General features: G+C 37.9%; 1 protein-coding gene across 1 annotated transcript in view; it reads left to right on the forward strand.

The window, feature by feature from the left end:
• The window catches only part of SLC15A5 (solute carrier family 15 member 5), a 95,745-nt gene that overhangs the window by 63,392 nt on the left and 15,055 nt on the right, over positions 1 to 17,298 (forward strand). The gene's annotated exons all lie outside the window — the stretch shown is intronic.

Here is a 17,298-nt window from a genome sequence, read left to right on the forward strand (position 1 = left end):
GATTGTAGTTACTTTTTCAGCAGTTGCATCACACCTATATTCAATTAAAACCTGAGGCTTCTTTTTTTATTTTTAGCAGTTTCTCTCAGTTCAGTTCCAATCATCTTATCACAATTTCTTTGTCTAATTAAATGCAGGACTTTATCTCTTATCCTTAATAAATGTCAGCCCATCATTCTAAATAACAGACAGTTTAAAAACTTGATTCTGTCATCTGGTGTATTTCTGGTCTTTACTTCTTTACCAGCTTTGTGTCACTGGCAAATTTAGTAAGCAAGTTTCTAGATTTCTTTCAGGTAATTGATAAAATTGTTGAATTGGACAGGACCAAAAGCAGAGCCTTGTGGAAAATTCCTGGAGACCTCACTGTAAGTTAATGGTAATCAACTAATCCTCCCCTTTTGGATATAATCAGCCGCCTCATCACCCAATTACTATCATTGAGCCCACACGATTCTCCATCATTCCCAGAATGACATCACAGACTTTTGTCACATAGTTTTTTCTGGGAGTAGATATATCTGAGTTTGTGACAGTCACTTTAGCCATCAGATTAGCATTCATCAAGAAAGGTAATGAAGTTCATTTAGATGATTTGATTTTAGTGACCCTAAACTGGCTTATGGTGACTAATTAGGGCCTCTAAAAGAGAGTGATCCTTAGACTATCTGCATGATTTCAGGTAGGACACCATCTCGTTAAGAATGTTTAAAAAAAGGAAACGCTGCACTTCACTGTTCTCAGAGATGATGAGAAGATAAAGTTAAATAATGTATTTGAGCATTTTAATGTTAGAGATTATTTTAAATATAGAATAAAGCCATAGTGGCCCATTCAGTTAGAAATAAGATCAGTCTGTTTAATCAAACAACCAGACCAATTTCTTTGACAGAACTGAGCATCATGAAAAAGAACTCTATAGCTCTATGTTTAAGCATCCCACAGGCCTCCACATTCCATTTAGCATATAGGATATTTTAAATCTTTAAGGATTCATGTCAGCAGAGCATGTGTGTATGTGAGTGTGTGTGTGTGAGTGTTAGTGTATGATTGGAAAAGATGATCAGTTATCACAGTCTCCAAGCTGCATTAGTCATTTTTAGCACCATGATGGAGAATGGTGTGAATGCGGTAAATTCAAAAGATTTCTCAAAACTTGACGGTGCAGACAGATAGCTGTTAGAGTGACATTTTCAGTACAAGTGAGAAAACTGATGCTTCTGGGATCTCTAACTCTAAGTGCCTTAAAGGAGAAGATACAAGACTAAACCCATCCTCCTACACTAATCATTTCAGGAATAGTTTATCTAAAAGTAGCAATGCTAATAAAAGGGGAGTGAAGAAGTCAGTCAAACTGCTTATTTCGACTCTGTGCCATTAGCAACCAGATCAATTTTCTCACATGCGTGAGCACAAGCTTACCTTCTGACAAAAATAACAAAATGGGAATTCAGTGAAAAGTGACATCTTAGTTACGGACGTGGAGGTGATTGAAAGATCCAAAGCAGAATGTCTCAGAGAAAAAAAGGATAATTGGGCAGAATCAAGAGGTCAAGGTATACATCTTCCTGTCCCTCTTAGTCCTTCCTCTTCGGAGTTCAGCAAAGGGGCAGAGAACATAGCCATTTAACGCCCATCAAGAGCCATTTTAAAATAAAACTGTGATCTTTTAAAATTCTCATTTAAATATCTCTGATGATTGAGACCACTGACAGCCTTGTCGGCATGAATCACTGAGTTGTTCTTGAAATGGGAATTTGCAGTTGCAGTAAACTTGAAAGAAGGAAATATTTATGCATCTGGAAAGCTATTCAGCTGGATTTCACAGGTCCGCGCCTATTTTCTTAGAGATGGGTTTCTTCAAACTCAGGTCAGTGCCTAAGGTCCAACCTCATATGGGTTTTGAAATGACAGACCCAGAGGGGAAAAGCGGCTCGCTACGCAGTAATTCACCTATGTTGTTATTCAGTCGCTAAGTCGTGTCCAACTGTTGCCTGCCAGGCTCCTCTGTCCCTGGGATTTTCTAGGTAAGAATGCTGGAGTGGGCTGTCATTTCCTTCTCAGGGGATCTTCCTGACCCAGGGATCGAACCTGTGCCCCCTGCATCTCCCGAATTGGCAGGCGGATTCTTTACCACTAGTGCCACCTGGGAAGCCAGGCCATATTCTTCATTCGATTGTCAAGTAGTTTAGTGCCCCCATTCCCATGGATAATATGGCAGGCCCCCAGTGCTCCACAAGCAGGCCCTGCTCTTCCTCAGTCAGAATCAGGTGCAGAGACCCCCTCATCTAGTGGGATTATAGGTCCCAGAAACAATTTATTCTACATCCTCAACGTTTGGCTCTGCAGAGACCCTCGGCATTGCCCTGAGACCTTAAGTTTTCACAAAAGTATCAGGTCAAAGCTCAAAATACCTTTCCAACATGGACCGCAAGTATCCAGTGCTGTTGGCTCATGAGTGGTAGAAAGGGCAGAATTTGGCGTCAGAGCACTTGAGTTCAAACTCAACTCTGCCCTTAATAAGTTGTGAAGTTTTTAGCTCTAGAGGTTCAGAACAGGTCTCAAGATGAGTTCCTTTGGCATGTGGATTATTTTGAGTGAAAGGCAGTGGAGACCCTATTGTCTCTCTCTTAGCTTCCTAGAAAAAATTTAAATTGGAAAGTTTTCCCCAGAAAAAAAGAGTTTTCATCAGAGATACATTGTATCTAAGATGGCAGGGCAAACATCTAATTACCAAAGGCCTATATTTATCTAGGCCTATATGCTCAGTCCTCAGTTGTATCAACTTTTTGCAACCCTCTAGACTTCAGCCCACCAGACTTCTCTGTCATGTGATTCTCCAGGCAAAAATACTGGCATGGGTAGCCATTCCCCTCTCCAGGGGATCTTCCTGACCCAGGGATCAAACCCACATCTCCCACAATGGCAGGCAGATTCTTTACCACTGAGCCACCTAGGAAGCCACAAGATTCTTACACTATTACGTTATTATATTTATCTATATGGCAGGGCGGACATCTAGTTATCAAACATCTGCTGTCTTTCTTATCATCCTATGAATGACCCTCCTTTTTTGGAAGCTCCAGGTCCCTATCCCATTTCTTACATCATGATGGCATATATACCTCATTGCATCTTTCTCTCTTTGAACCTGTCATGTGTGTGTGTGTGGGGGGGGGGGGTCCTTGTAAGGACAAGATTCAACTTTATTTTCTCCTGTCAATCTGTCTCAGGTCAGTTTCATTCTTAGACCAGCCAGAAGAACCGAGAGGGACAGAAGAAAGGATTTTGCACTCCTGACTGCACATTACTTAATTTTTCTGAGTCTCAATTTCTCCTTCTCTAAAATGGTGTCACTAACAACTTCTAAGATATCTTGGACGACCAGAGGAAATAGATATAAAGCACCAAATCAGTAAAAGCACACAAAAAATAATGATTTGTGTTGTTGGGTGGTTGTTATTGTAATTTGAGTGGGATCTCAACATTTTTCAAGTGGGCTAGGATTATCATGGATATGATGTTCTAGTCTGGCACTTTTATAATTCTTCAGGAAAGAATATGTTCCATAAATGCAGAGCACACGTGTCCTAGTCAGCTTGAATTCTAGGACTGTATTGGGATGAGATGAAATAAAGCTATGTTCTGAGATTTTTCTTGGCCCTCCCGGACCCATGTCATTAGTGGTACACCCTTTGCAAGGCCGACTTACACATCTAGATAGAGTTAGACACACATCTGTGTTCCTGCCTGCAGTGTTGAAGTTGACTCTAGAAAGATGAATGGTATTTGCCTTGGTAAGCATAAGGGTGAAGAATTTCTAGTACAGAGAATATATAACAAGTGAAAGTGTTAGTCGCTCAGTCATGTCCAACTCCTTTTGACCCCATGCACAATAGCCTGCCAGGCTCCTCTGTCCATGGAATTCTCCAGGCAAGAGTACTGGAGTGGGTAGCCATGCCTTTCTCCAAGGGATCTTCTCAACCCAGGGGTCGAACCCACATCTCTTGCATTGGTGGATTCTTTACCACTGAGCCACCAGGGAAGCGGGCATATATCAAAGCCTAGAAGTAAGGAGTCACCTGGTGCATCAGAGGAACTCAGAGACCAGTAGCTTGAAATATTTAGGGAGAATCACGTGAAGTCAGGTCAAGAAAGTAGGAGTAAAATCGTGCAGGAACTTTGGCTTACAGATTTTTTTTAAAAAAAGCTGTATGCAATATATATGGAATCTAGAAAAATGGTGTTGATGAACCTATTTACAGGGCAGGAACAGAGACACATAGAAACAGAGAGAGGCATAGAAAATGGTCTTGTGAACACAGTGGGGGAAGGATAGGGTGGGACAGTTGAGAGTGTAGCATTGACATATATACACTACCACGTGTAAAACAGATAGTGGGAAGCTGATGTACAGCACAGGAAGCTCAGCTCAGTGCTCTGTGATGACCTACAGGGATGGGATGGGGTGGGGAGGGAGGCTTAAGAGGGAGGGGATCTATGTATACTTATGACTGATTCACCTTGTTGTACAGCAGAAACCAACACAACATTGTAAAACAGTTTCCCTCTAATTTTAAAAAATCTGTATGCCATAAGAATTTATAAAGGCATTAAGCAAGTCACATCTATTTGTGTTTTAAGATCACTGCAGATGCAGTGTAATTTGAAAAGGAAAGAAGCATGGCTTGGGAGAAGCAGGATGGGTTCAACTGAAGTAAAACTCAGGCAAGTCTAGTAATGATGAACTAGTGACAAAGTAGGCAGATGGAGAGAAATGGATGAATGTAGGCTTGATTTTAGGGGTAGGGTGAACAGTATCTAGTGATGGTTTTGAGTTAGGAGGTGGTAGCATGCGGGAGACAGAAGTGGGGTCAAGGAAGTATTCCAGATTCTGCCAAGAGATAACTGGGTGGGCAAAGATTCTATATACCAAATGGAGAACATTGGAAGACAGATAGGTTGAAAAACTTATCACCTGTTCATTTTTTAACACATTAAGTTTGACCTATCTATGAGACATCCAAAGGGAAATACCTGGAGCTCAGAAAAAGGATCTGGGTTAGATGTATAAATATGACAATCTGTGGCAAAAAAATAGCATTTGAATCCAAGGAAGTGGACAAAATTATCTAGTGTGAGTATTAAGAATGAGAAGAAAAAGAGAGAAGGACCTAGGTATTAGAGGTTGGGTGGAGGAGAAATGGCCGGCTAGAGAAGGAAGAGGACAGCCAGAGAGGTAGGGGGAAATATATGCATTCATGCGTGTATGTGTATGTGCATGCATGTGTGTTTGCGTGCTGTGTGTTCACTGAAAATAGGAAACGGTAAATTGTGTTAAATGCTACTGTGAGATCTGAAACTATCACCACATTGATAATCAGCTATACTCCAATACAAAATAAAACGTCTAACAAAAAACAAGGATCAGTAAGAAATGAAAAAGAAAATTCTAAAGATGCTCTGAGGGTGAAATAGCTCAAACAAGTAATGTAAGGAATGGTCAAAAAAAGAAGAAATAGAAAGTATAAAACTTGGAAAATTTGTCAATATTTTAGTTTCAGAAATGCTGCTCGATGAAGTAAATGAAGTCAGATATTAAATATCTGTATAGAACACATTTCTATTTAACAGCAGCAAAATAGTCATTAACATCATTTGATAATGAGCAATCCTTTCCCTTATATTCCCTATATTTTATATAAACAATATATGTTTATGTATAAAAAAATGCTACTGTGAGATCAAATAATAGAATGAAGAATGGAAAGTATTCTTAGATTTGCAACATTATGATCCCTAACAACTGTAGCAAGAGTCATTTCAGCAGTGAAAAGGGAAAGAAAACCAGATTGGAGCAGGGTCAAAAATATCTACTAATTGAGGAAATAAACGAATCACATTTAAAACAACTTTTTTTTTTTTTTTTTACTTCACAATATTGTATTGGTTCATCTAGTCAAGGCTATGGTTTTTCCTGTGGTCATGTATGGATGTGAGAGTTGGACTGTCAAGAAGGCTGAGCGCTGAAGAATTGATGCTTTTGACTGTGGTGTTGGAGAAGACTCTTGAGAGTCCCTTGGACTGCAAGGAGATCCAACTAGTCCATTCTGAAGGAGATCAGCCCTGGGATTTCTTTGGAAGGAATGATGCTAAAGCTGAAACTCCAGTACTTTGGCCACCTCATGTGAAGAGTTGACTCATTGGAAAAGACTCTGATGCTGGGAGGGATTGGGGGCAAGAGGAGAAGGGGACGACAGAGGATGAGATGGCTGGATGGCATCACTGACTCGATGGACGTGAGTCTGAATGAACTCCGGGATTTGGTGATGGACAGGGAGGCCTGGCGTGCTGCAATTCATGGGGTCGCAAAGAGTAGGACACGACTGAGAGACTAATCTGATCTGATCTGATTGTATTGGTTCTGCCACACATCAACATGAATCTGCATGGGCGTACACGTGTTCCCCATCCTGAATCCCCCTCCCACCTCCCTCCCCGTACCATCCCTCCAGGTCATCCCAGTGCACCAGCCCCAAGGATCCTGTATCAAACCTGGACTGGCGATTCGTTTCTTATATGATATTATACATGTTTGCATGCCATTCCCCCAAATCATCCCACCCTCTCCCTCTCCCACAGAGTCCAAAAGACTGTTCTATACATCTGTGTGTCTTTTGAAGAACTTTCTCTGAAGATTTAAAAAATAAAGTGATGGCTGGAGGAAGCTGTGAGTAGATTTGCCAACTTTAGCAGATAAAAATACATGACACCCAGTTACATCTGAATTTCAAGTAAACTAAAATTTTTTTAGAATAAATATATCCCATGCAATATTATGGATGTACTTTGCATAAGTTACACTTTATAAAGTTACCAGTGCAATATTCAGGACATGCTCCTTCTAAAAAAATATTTCAAGGTTGTTCTCAAAATCAGATTTAACTATGGGTCCTGTGTTTTATCTGGGAAACTGAGATGTGAGTTCAAGATACTTTTTTTTAATCTTGAAAGATACTTGAGCATGTTTAACAGATGAAAATATCTGGTACAAGTGGAGAAATTAAAAATGCAAGATAATGGGGGAGAATGGATACACGTATGCGTATCGCTGAGTCACTTTGTTGTGCGCCTGAAATTATCTGAACGTTACCAATGGGCTATACTCCAATAAAAAATAAAAAGTTTTTAAAAAAGAAAGAAATATATGTGAGCAAAAAAAGAAAAAGATGAACGAAAGAAAGGGAGATTGACTTCTTATGAGAGGGTGGATATTTCTTTCCTCTACTGAAACAGAAGAAAGGAGAGTAGGTGTGCAGGTGCAAGCAGATGTGTAGTTCTCGTATTAGAAATATACGGGAATCTTCCTTTCAAGGATCCCAACTTTCTTCATAAAGTAGGCAGCAAACCATTCCTGAGAGCAAAAAGGAAATAGGATGAGAATGAAGAATGAGAAGAACGGGAGATAGGAGACTGTTATTTCGAGAGCTAGAAAAGATGATTTAGAAGAGAAGTGTTGGACTTCCCTGGTGGCCCAGTGGTTAAGAATCTGCCCACCAATGCAGGGGACACAGGTTCAGTCCCTGGTCCAGACAGATTCCACATGCCGCAGGGCATCTAAGTCCATGCACCACAATTACTGAGCCCATGTGCCTAGAACCTGTGCTCTGCAACAAGAGACACCACCACAATGAGAAGCCCATGCACCACAACTAGAGAAAGCCCATGTGCGTCGATGAAGACCCAGCACAGCCAAAAATAAACAAAAAAAAAGAAGAAAAGTGTTAAGATGGGCAGTAGTGTTGAAGGCGTAGTTGACACTGGTGATCATGAAGGGCAATTTCAAACCTCCTAAAGCATGATTCTACCCAGTAATATTCAGGTGCTCAAGGCAGTCATGAAACTGTCCAGTAGATTTTAAAATGGTCTAAAGACCACAACTGGCAACCCACTCCAGTGTTCTTGCCTGGAGAATCCCAGGGACAGGGGAACCTGGTGGGCTTCCATCTATGGGGTCGCACAGAGTCAGACACAACTGAAGCGATTTAGCAGCAGCAGCAGCAAAGACCACAAGACACAGGGAGAAAGGCACAAACTCTATTCATGACTTTAAGTACTCTGGGGTAAATCTTATAGGCTATTTTCTTATAAATATGCAAAAAAGTGAGAAAGCTTTCTTCTCAAACTCTGAAATTAATGTCTGCACCATTAGCTAATTGAAGCTGCAAATGAGTGAACAGACTGTACAAGCAGGCAGATTTGGGACAAAAATCAGTTCCTGCTATAAGCATGATGTTATTTAAACTCAATACTTCACTCTTTGAAATAGCTCCACTTAGAGATGGATTTATTAAATCAGTCCACAAAAACATATTAGGTTCCTACTATGTGCAAGTACTGGCTAGATACTGAATTAATAATACCAAGGCTGATGTTTAATTAACAAGAAGAATCTTATAGAAATATTTGACACTCAAATTAATATCAGATATATTCATTTGACTAATGCTATTACAATTACAGTTCATAGCTAATGGCATTATCGGGCTATTATCACAAAGCATTACCTCTTTTCTAAAACTCATTTCCATGATAATTCATTGAAATCATCATGAGAACACACTATCTTGATGGGTTTTTACCTCCCAATGCTCTTCAAAAGAATGAACTCACCCTTCTAAGAAAGCTTGTTATCCCAAATAGTACCCAGGCCTGTTCTGCAGTTCAAGTGAACGATGCATAGAGATTTCTCTACAGTTTTGAAAGACACTGTGTCCCTTCCTGGAAACAGCAAGCTGATTTCATTTTTATCCACAATTCCCAAGAAGTAGAAATGCAAATTTAAGTCTCCATGCAGGCATTGTTATGAGAAAAAAGTATTGAGCATGTATAGATTCAGGACCCAAGCTCCAACCACCCCTTCATTCAACAAATACTTATTTTATCTCCTTTACATGACTTTAGGCAAACAGTTCAGCCTCTCTGTGCCTCTGTTTCCTTGTCTTTAAATTGAGGGTAATAATAATTTGAGTAGTTATTAGATAAATATGAAAAAAATGGTAGAAAAGCCAAAGTTAGAATATAGTTGTTAGGTATTATTTCCTTCAGGTATCATGAAAATTAATGTGTTTTAAAAATTAACTCAGGTAGGAGAGCTATGAATCTCAAATGAAGCATTTAAATCAGGTTACTGAAAGGAGGAAGGAAAGAAATTAACATTTATTAAGTGTCAGTTATATGCAGACCTTGCTACATGCATTTCACAAGGATATTATTTCATTAAATCTTCACAACAATTCTTTGGGGGTAGGTATTTGTAGCCCCATCACGGATAAGAAGGAAATGAGCTCAGAAAGCTATACAAGTTGCCCAGACCCTATAGTGGTGGATTCCTGATTGGAAAGCTCTTTTTACTGCATAGGGTTTATTTCTCGAGATGCAGAAGCACATACACCCTGGAGAATGATGGTTACATCTTTTTAATTGCCTACTTCTTGGCTCCAAAGCCAAAAGCAGACAGTGAAGTGATAGATGTGCCTAAAATAAAGTAAGGTGTAAAACCCATTTCAGTTTTGCCTCAACCATTTTGGATGTTTGCTAAACCATTCCCATTATAAAATAAGTTTTTAAAAATCTAACAAAGTTTGAAGGAAATAATTGCTCCCTGTGCCCAACTGAAGTCCTTGAAAAATTTCAAAAGGCATTGCTGCTGCTGCTGCTAAGTCACTTCAGTTGTGTCCGACTCTGTGCGACCCCATAGACAGCAGCCCAACAGGCTCCCCTGTCCCTGGAAGGTTTTTGACTTTTCAGTTCAGTTCAGTTCAGTCGCTCAGTCATGTCCGACTCTTTCTGACCCTATGAATCGCGGCACACCGGGCCTCCCCGTCCATCACCAACTCCCGGAGTCTACCCAAACCCATGTCCATCAAGTCGGTGATGCCATCCAGCCATCTCATCCTCTGTCGTCCCCTTCTCCTCCTGCCCTCAATCTTTCCCAGCAACAGGGTCTTTTCAAATGAGTCAGCTCCTCGCATGAGGTGGCCAAAGTATTGGAGTTTCAGCTTCAACAACAGTCCTTCCAATGAACACCCAGGACTGATCTCCTGATCTTTTGACTTTTAAATAAAGACAAAAATAAACAAATAGGACCTAATCAAACTTACAAGCTTTTGCACACCTAGAGGAAACCCTAAACAAAATGAAAATACAACCTACAGAATGGGAGAAAATATTTGCAAATGATATGATCGACAAGGGCTTAATTTCCAAAATATATAAACAGCTCATACAACTCAACAACAAAATAAACAACCCTATCCAAAATTGGGCAGGAGATCTAAATAGACATTTCTCCAAAGAAGATGTACAGATGGCCAATAGTTACTTGAAAAGATGTTCAACACTGCTAATTGTTAGAGAGACGCAAATCAAAACTACAATGAAGTACCACCTCACACCAGTCAGAATGGCCATCATTAAAAAGTCCACAAATAATAAATGCTGGAGGCAGGGTAGAGAAAAGGGAACCCTCCTGCACTGTTGATGAGAATGTTAGTTGGTGCAGCCACTATGGAAAACAGTGTGGAGATTCCTCAGAAAACTGAAAATAAAATTGCCACATGATCCAGCGATCCTACTCCTGGATACATACCCAGACAAAACTGTAATTCAAAAAGATGGATGCGCCCCTATGTTCATAGCAGCACTGTTCACAATAGCCAAGACATGGAAACAACCTAAATGTTCACTGACAGATGAATGGATAAAGAAGATGTGGTGTATATATATATATATATATATATATATATATATATATAATGAAATATTGTGTGTATGAGTCACTCAGTCATGTTTGACTCTTTGTGACCACATGGACTGTAGCCCACCAGGCTCCTCTGTCCATGGAATTCTCCAGGCAAGAATACTGGAGTGGGTTCCCATGTTGTTCCCTTCTCCAGGGGATCTTCCTGACCCAAGTATCGAAGCCAGGTCTCCTGCATTGCAGGTGGATTCTTATCATCTGAGGCACCAGGGAAGCTGGCAGTAATTACTGAACACCTGTGTGTGATAGAATGAAATATCACTTAGTCATACAAAAGAATGAAATAATGCCTTTTGGAACAACATGGATGTAAATAGAGATTATCATACTAAATGAAGTAAGTCAGAAAGAAAGATAAATACCATATAAAATTACTTATGTGGAATCTGAAATATGACACAAATGAATCTATGAAACAGAAACAGGATCACGGACATAGAGAACAGACTTCTGGCTGCCAAGGAGGAGAGGGCTTAGGGGAGGAATGGAGCGGGAGATTGGGGTTAGCAGATGTAGGCTTTTATATGTGGAATGGGTAAGCAGCAAGTCCTGTTGTATGGCACAGAAAACTATGCTCAATATCCTACGATAAATCATAATGAAAAAGAATATTTTAAAAACAGTGTATATTTACATGTACAACTGAATCACTTTGCTCTACATCGGTAATTAATACAGCATTGTAAATCAACTATACTTAAGTAAAAAATTTTAAATATTTTCACAGCTCCATAACATTCAGAATGAAATATTAGTAAAAAGAGAAAATACTACCTCTTCCTCCAAAAAGAGATAGTTGAAATCTGCCTTAAATCAAAAACAATATGCTTGTCATTATATATATATATATATATATATATATATTATATTTAGTGTGTGTTGTACTGCAGAAACCAACACAAAATTGTAAAGCTATTTTCCCCCAATTAAAAAATAAATAAAATTTTAAAAACACCCAATATGCTTTAGCACTTAAAATAATGTCATGTATACCTGAGGCATTGGGTAAATCTAGGATTTCAATACAGAATATAATGAAATGTCACTGAAGGGTTCAGACTCGACTGGTTATTGTCACTTGGGGTATTATAATTTCCAAAATAAAATCTTAGGACAGGTTCATAAATAGCACATAACTTGCAACTTACAATATCGAGGCCATCATCCAGATTTTGACTGCTGAAAAAGAGTTGATTGTAGTGGAAAACCAGCCATTTTTGGTCTTTTATAATAAATCAGAAACAATTTTTAGAAGTCAAATACCCTCAAAAGTATGTTTGATGAAGTGGTTTAAAAATATTTTTCTCCCATAAAGGTGCCCATATATGTTTTACAATATTATTATTCTGCCATATATGATGAAATAAATTCAAAGTATAAAGGAATGGAGAAAAAGCTGTGGCCATGGGCTCAGTAGTTGTGGTTCCCATGCTCTAGAGCACAGGCTTAATAGTTGTGGCACTCAGGCTTAATTTCTCCACAGCATGTGGGATCTTCCCAGAACAGGGATCAAACCCATTTCTCTTGAACTGGCAGGCAAATTCTTTACCACTGAGCCACCAGGGAAGCCCTATGGTTATTTATTTTAAACAAAATTAGTGCCTGAATTAATCCTGCTGAAAGCTCAATAAACAGATTTGTATCAAGTACCTGCCTTTTGTTCTTTCCTTAAAATTATCGAGAGATAGTCCAATGTCATTTGAAATTCTTCTCTGAAAGAAAAAAGAAAGCTTACTTTTAACAATTACTTGATATGTTTTATTGCGTGGATAGGGATATATATTGATTTAATTTTAATATATATCATATACATGTATAATATATATTACTTTGCCTTTTCCTTCTTAAGGAATATTTAGATTTTTCCCATTTTCTAATGCTATAAATATTATTAAGGTGTGCATATTTTATATAATCTTAAAGTACATGAGATAAGGATTGTCCCCTTAGACTAGAATCTTGGAAATGTGATTGCTCTTTCAATGAAGTTAAATATTTTAAAGACTCTTGAGAAGTAAAGCCAAATTGTTTTCTAAAAGGCTAATCAATTATGCCACCAGTGTGGTAGGATAATACTTGTCTCAATGTATTAATTTCAGCCCTGAGCATATTACTATTTTAATCTTCATCAATCTGATTAGCAAAAAATTATATTCCATTGTTACTTTAATTTGTATTTTTAAGAACAGGAAATTGAAATTTTTAATGTGAGGAACATTGCTTTTTTTCTTCATAAAATGACATGTCATGTTCTTTGCCCATTTTTCTTTTAGTCTATCTGTGTTTTTTCTTATTGCTTTCCATGTTCTTTAAACTTAAGGGATATTATTATATCATTGCCATTTATTGCTAATATTTTCCCAGTTTTAACTAAACATTTAATTTTATAGATGAGTGTTTTACATGTGTTTTGTTGATATATACTAATAACCAAATCTATCAACCTTTTTCATTGTGATTAACTTCATCACATTTATCTATGGTTATGGAATTTTGCATGCTCAGTCACTCCAGTCGTGTCCAACTCTTTGCAACCCCATGGACTGTAGCCCGCCAGGCTCCACTGTCCATGGGATTTTCCAGGCAAGAATACTGGAGCTGGTTGCCATTTCTTACTCCAGGGGATGTGAACCCAACCTGGGTCTCCTGCATTGCAGGCAGATTCTTTACCACTGAGCTACCAGGGAAGCCCTATGGAATTCTAGTAGAATAGACTTATTCATGTGGACTTAATTTTTGTATTAAGTGAAGATAACACTTGATTCAAATAAACAAGTTTCACAACATAATTTGATATATATTGAGAAAAGTTAGTTAAATCAAAAATATTCCACAACTATAGGATAAATGAACTACACTTAGTTCTCAGGTGGTCTTAGCATTGTTTCAAGGATCTCTTTCCATCTTGTTCCTTTCCAATCCCTCTTGAGTTTAGCTTAGTATCACTCTGTTTTTAATTATATGGTTTTATGATATATAATGCATCCAGTGGCTCAATGGGTAAAGAACCTGCCTACAAATTCAGGAGACACAGGAGATGCAGGTTTGATCCCTAGGTCAGGAAGATCCCCGGAGGAGAAAATGGCAACCCACTCCAGTATTCTTGCCTGAAAAATCCCATGAACAGAGGAGCCTGACAGGCTACAGTCCATGGGGTTGCAAAGATTCGGACACGACTGAGCAACTAATCATGCATGCATGCAGTGCATATCAGGTATTACTAATCATACTTCTTGTGGTGATTCACTTATAAAAATATAATAAATGTAAAAATTATATTCCCTATGGTTTATACCTCCGTATGAATTTTGAAGTCATTTTATTAGTTTTACCCAAATCCTGTTATTTAAAAAAATAAGTAGAAGTCAATAGCAAATTTTAGGGGAGAAAGTTTTTACTATAATTAGTGTTCCATCTAAATGTGTAACATTTTTAATTTATTAGTGTTCAAAAATTCAGTTTAGTAAGAATTTTTCTTTGCATGTATCCTGAACATTTCTTAGAGTTATTGTTGGCATTTTATGCTCTTTTTCTTTTTGCTGTTATGAACTGAATCATTTTCCCTCATTACAACTCACTGAGATAATCACTATTATATAGGGAGATTATTAATGTTTATGTCTTCATCTTGCATCTAACTTCTTAAACTTTCTTAGTAAATTTTTGAGGGCATTTTAGTTGATCCTTTTAAGTTTACAGCTGAATTCTCTAATCTTAAGATAAATATAATTTTCATCCTTATTTTCAATATTAACTCCTCTGCTTTGCATCCTCATCAGGACACAGAACTTCAGGGCAATGTTAATACCAGAATACAGTCACATTTTATCTTTCTCATAACCTTAATAGGAATTTTTCTTAATTTTCTATTAAGCATATTTATAGGTTTATAAAGAGAATCTTAAAGGATGTTATCATAAGAACATTTCTGTTTCTTGTTCTCTAAGATTTAAATGAAGCAGGCTAAATTTTATTGAATGCTTCTTAAGCAGTTCTTGAGATCACCTTTTGATTTTTCTTACTGCTCCTGACATTACAGTATATTTAATTAATAGATTTTTCAATATTAAATCATCTTAACTACATGGGATAAACAATCCTCAGTAGCATCAATACTTGATGATCTTTTGCTCTGTAAGATCCGGAGGAAAGACACTTCTTCCATGAAAATGAAAAGGTACATTCAGACCTAATGTGTCTTTGAGTATCATTCTTTGCAATGTTTCTTTCCCTGCTATTTCTTGCCATTAAGATTTTTCAATTCTTCTAGGTTCTATTTTGGCAAATAACATTTTCCTAGATAATCATCCTGTTTCCAGAACATTTTTTGACACTAACCTAGCATACTCATAACTTAACACTGTTATATCGTCTGATTCTTTTGTTGTATATTTTGATTGGATTTGTCAAGTTTTTTGTTGTTGTTGTTACATTTTCCTGCAATAAATCAGCTCTTAGAACTGTTTAATATACTTTAAGATATTGACTTTCTATTCTATTTCCTTCCTCTCCTACTTTCCTTAGATTTGTTTTATTTTCTGATTTTTCATGTTCAGTGTTTAATTCATGTATGCTTATTCTTACTCTAAAAGTGAAAACAGTGTGCCTTTAAATGTCTCTTAATAGGATTTAAATCTGTATGCTTAAATTTGTAAATGCAATTTTCTCATTTTCTTTATGTTCTAAATACATTGTGATTATAAATTTCATTTCCTTTTTCACCAGCTAGTTATTTAGGAGCAGAATCTTCAATTTACAGGAATTTGGTTTGTCATTAATGTTATCTAAACTTCTATAAGTCCTCTAACATTTTTCTTTGTACTCAACAATATTGTAATCTTAATTAAACTCTTACCAATCATATTATTCCTTTTTATTGAAGTATAGTTGATTTACGGTATTGCATTAATTTCAGGTGTACAGCAAAGTGCCAATTACATTATTCTAATTCTCTACATTATTTTCCTTTTTGCCTACTCTATCAAAAAATGAATCAAACTATGATGTAATCATTCAGCAGAATTATTTATCTATCTGTTTTTCTTTGCATTTCCAACAGATTTTTTTTATGTTTCATTACCTTGTTATATTTCATTGACATAGCTGCAATTTGAATTGAGCTTTTTATCAATATAAAAAGATCCTCGATGTCCCTTTGACATGGTTTTGCCTTTGAATTCAGTTTTTCCTGAAATTAGTTTTTCCGCTATTTTATTTTTACATTTGCTGTATGAGTTTCTCATTTTATCATTATTTTTTTAACCTTTGTTATTTTGTGTTGGGGTATTTTGTAAACAACAGTAATAATATGTATTATCATCACATTTCTTCCCTCATATGGATTTTTTTCTATTTACTCATCTCAGTGAAAGTGTGTTACTCACTCAATTGTGTCTGACTCTTTGTGAACCCATGGACTGTAGCCCACCAGGCTCCTGTGTCTATGGCATTCTCTAAGCAAGAGTACTGGAGTGGGTTGCCATTTCCTTCTCCAGGGGATCTTCCCCACCCAGGGATTGATACTGGGTCTCCTGCATTGCAAGCAGAGTCTTTACAATCTGATTTACTGAGGAAAGCTCAAGGAACAGATTTACTGAGAGGCAGTATCTACTAACTGAGAATGTATATGGATTTCCTTACCTCCAGTCACATTCCCAGGTGGCGCTGGTGATAAAGAACCTGACTGCCAGTGCAGGAGACATGAGAGACATGAGTTCAATCCCTGGGTCAGGAAGATCTTCTGGAGGAGGGCATGGCAACCCCACTCCAGTATCCCTGCCTGGAGAATCCCATGAACAGAGGATCCTGGCTGGCTACAGTCCATGGTGTTGCAAAGAGTTGGACATGACTGAAACAACTGAGCACAGTACAGTCACATTCCATATTTTTGCCAAAGTCTTTTGTTAAAGATCCCCATTAAAACCCAAGTTACGACGAGAAGCAGACTGACATGAGAACGTTCTCTCCCCTCATTTTCTAGTTCTTCAACACTCTGATCATACAGTGTGATTATAACCTTCAGTCTCAAGCATACTTGACTTTCGGGTGCTCCCAGAACTCTTGTTCACCTATAATACTTCTGAAGACTACACTTCTGGGATGCAACGTCCCCTGACTGTGCTGTGCCCCCATTACTTCTTGCCTGATGGTTTATGCAAGTTCCACTCCCTGATATAATAGTTTAGAAGCAGAGGTACCTGGTGCTGGGTGCTGGCTAGAGGGGTATATGGAAGGGCTTCCCCAAACATCACCAAAAAAAAACCCAGTAACTGTGCATTAGCTCAACAACAAATACCATCTTTCTGTCTAGGACTGACCTTGATTTCTGGGATGGGGGCATATCCCAGTCACCTCCTATTCACGATGTTAGTGAGAGAGGGATCCTGCTGCCTAAATAGCATAAGATGAACACGTGGGCAGATGGGACTGAAGGCAGTTTATCCCATCACCCGTGCTCATGTTAGGGTACAAGAGCA

Source organism: Bos javanicus, chromosome 5, assembly GCF_032452875.1.
Source record: "Bos javanicus breed banteng chromosome 5, ARS-OSU_banteng_1.0, whole genome shotgun sequence".
Classification (NCBI taxonomy): domain Eukaryota; kingdom Metazoa; phylum Chordata; class Mammalia; order Artiodactyla; family Bovidae; genus Bos; species Bos javanicus.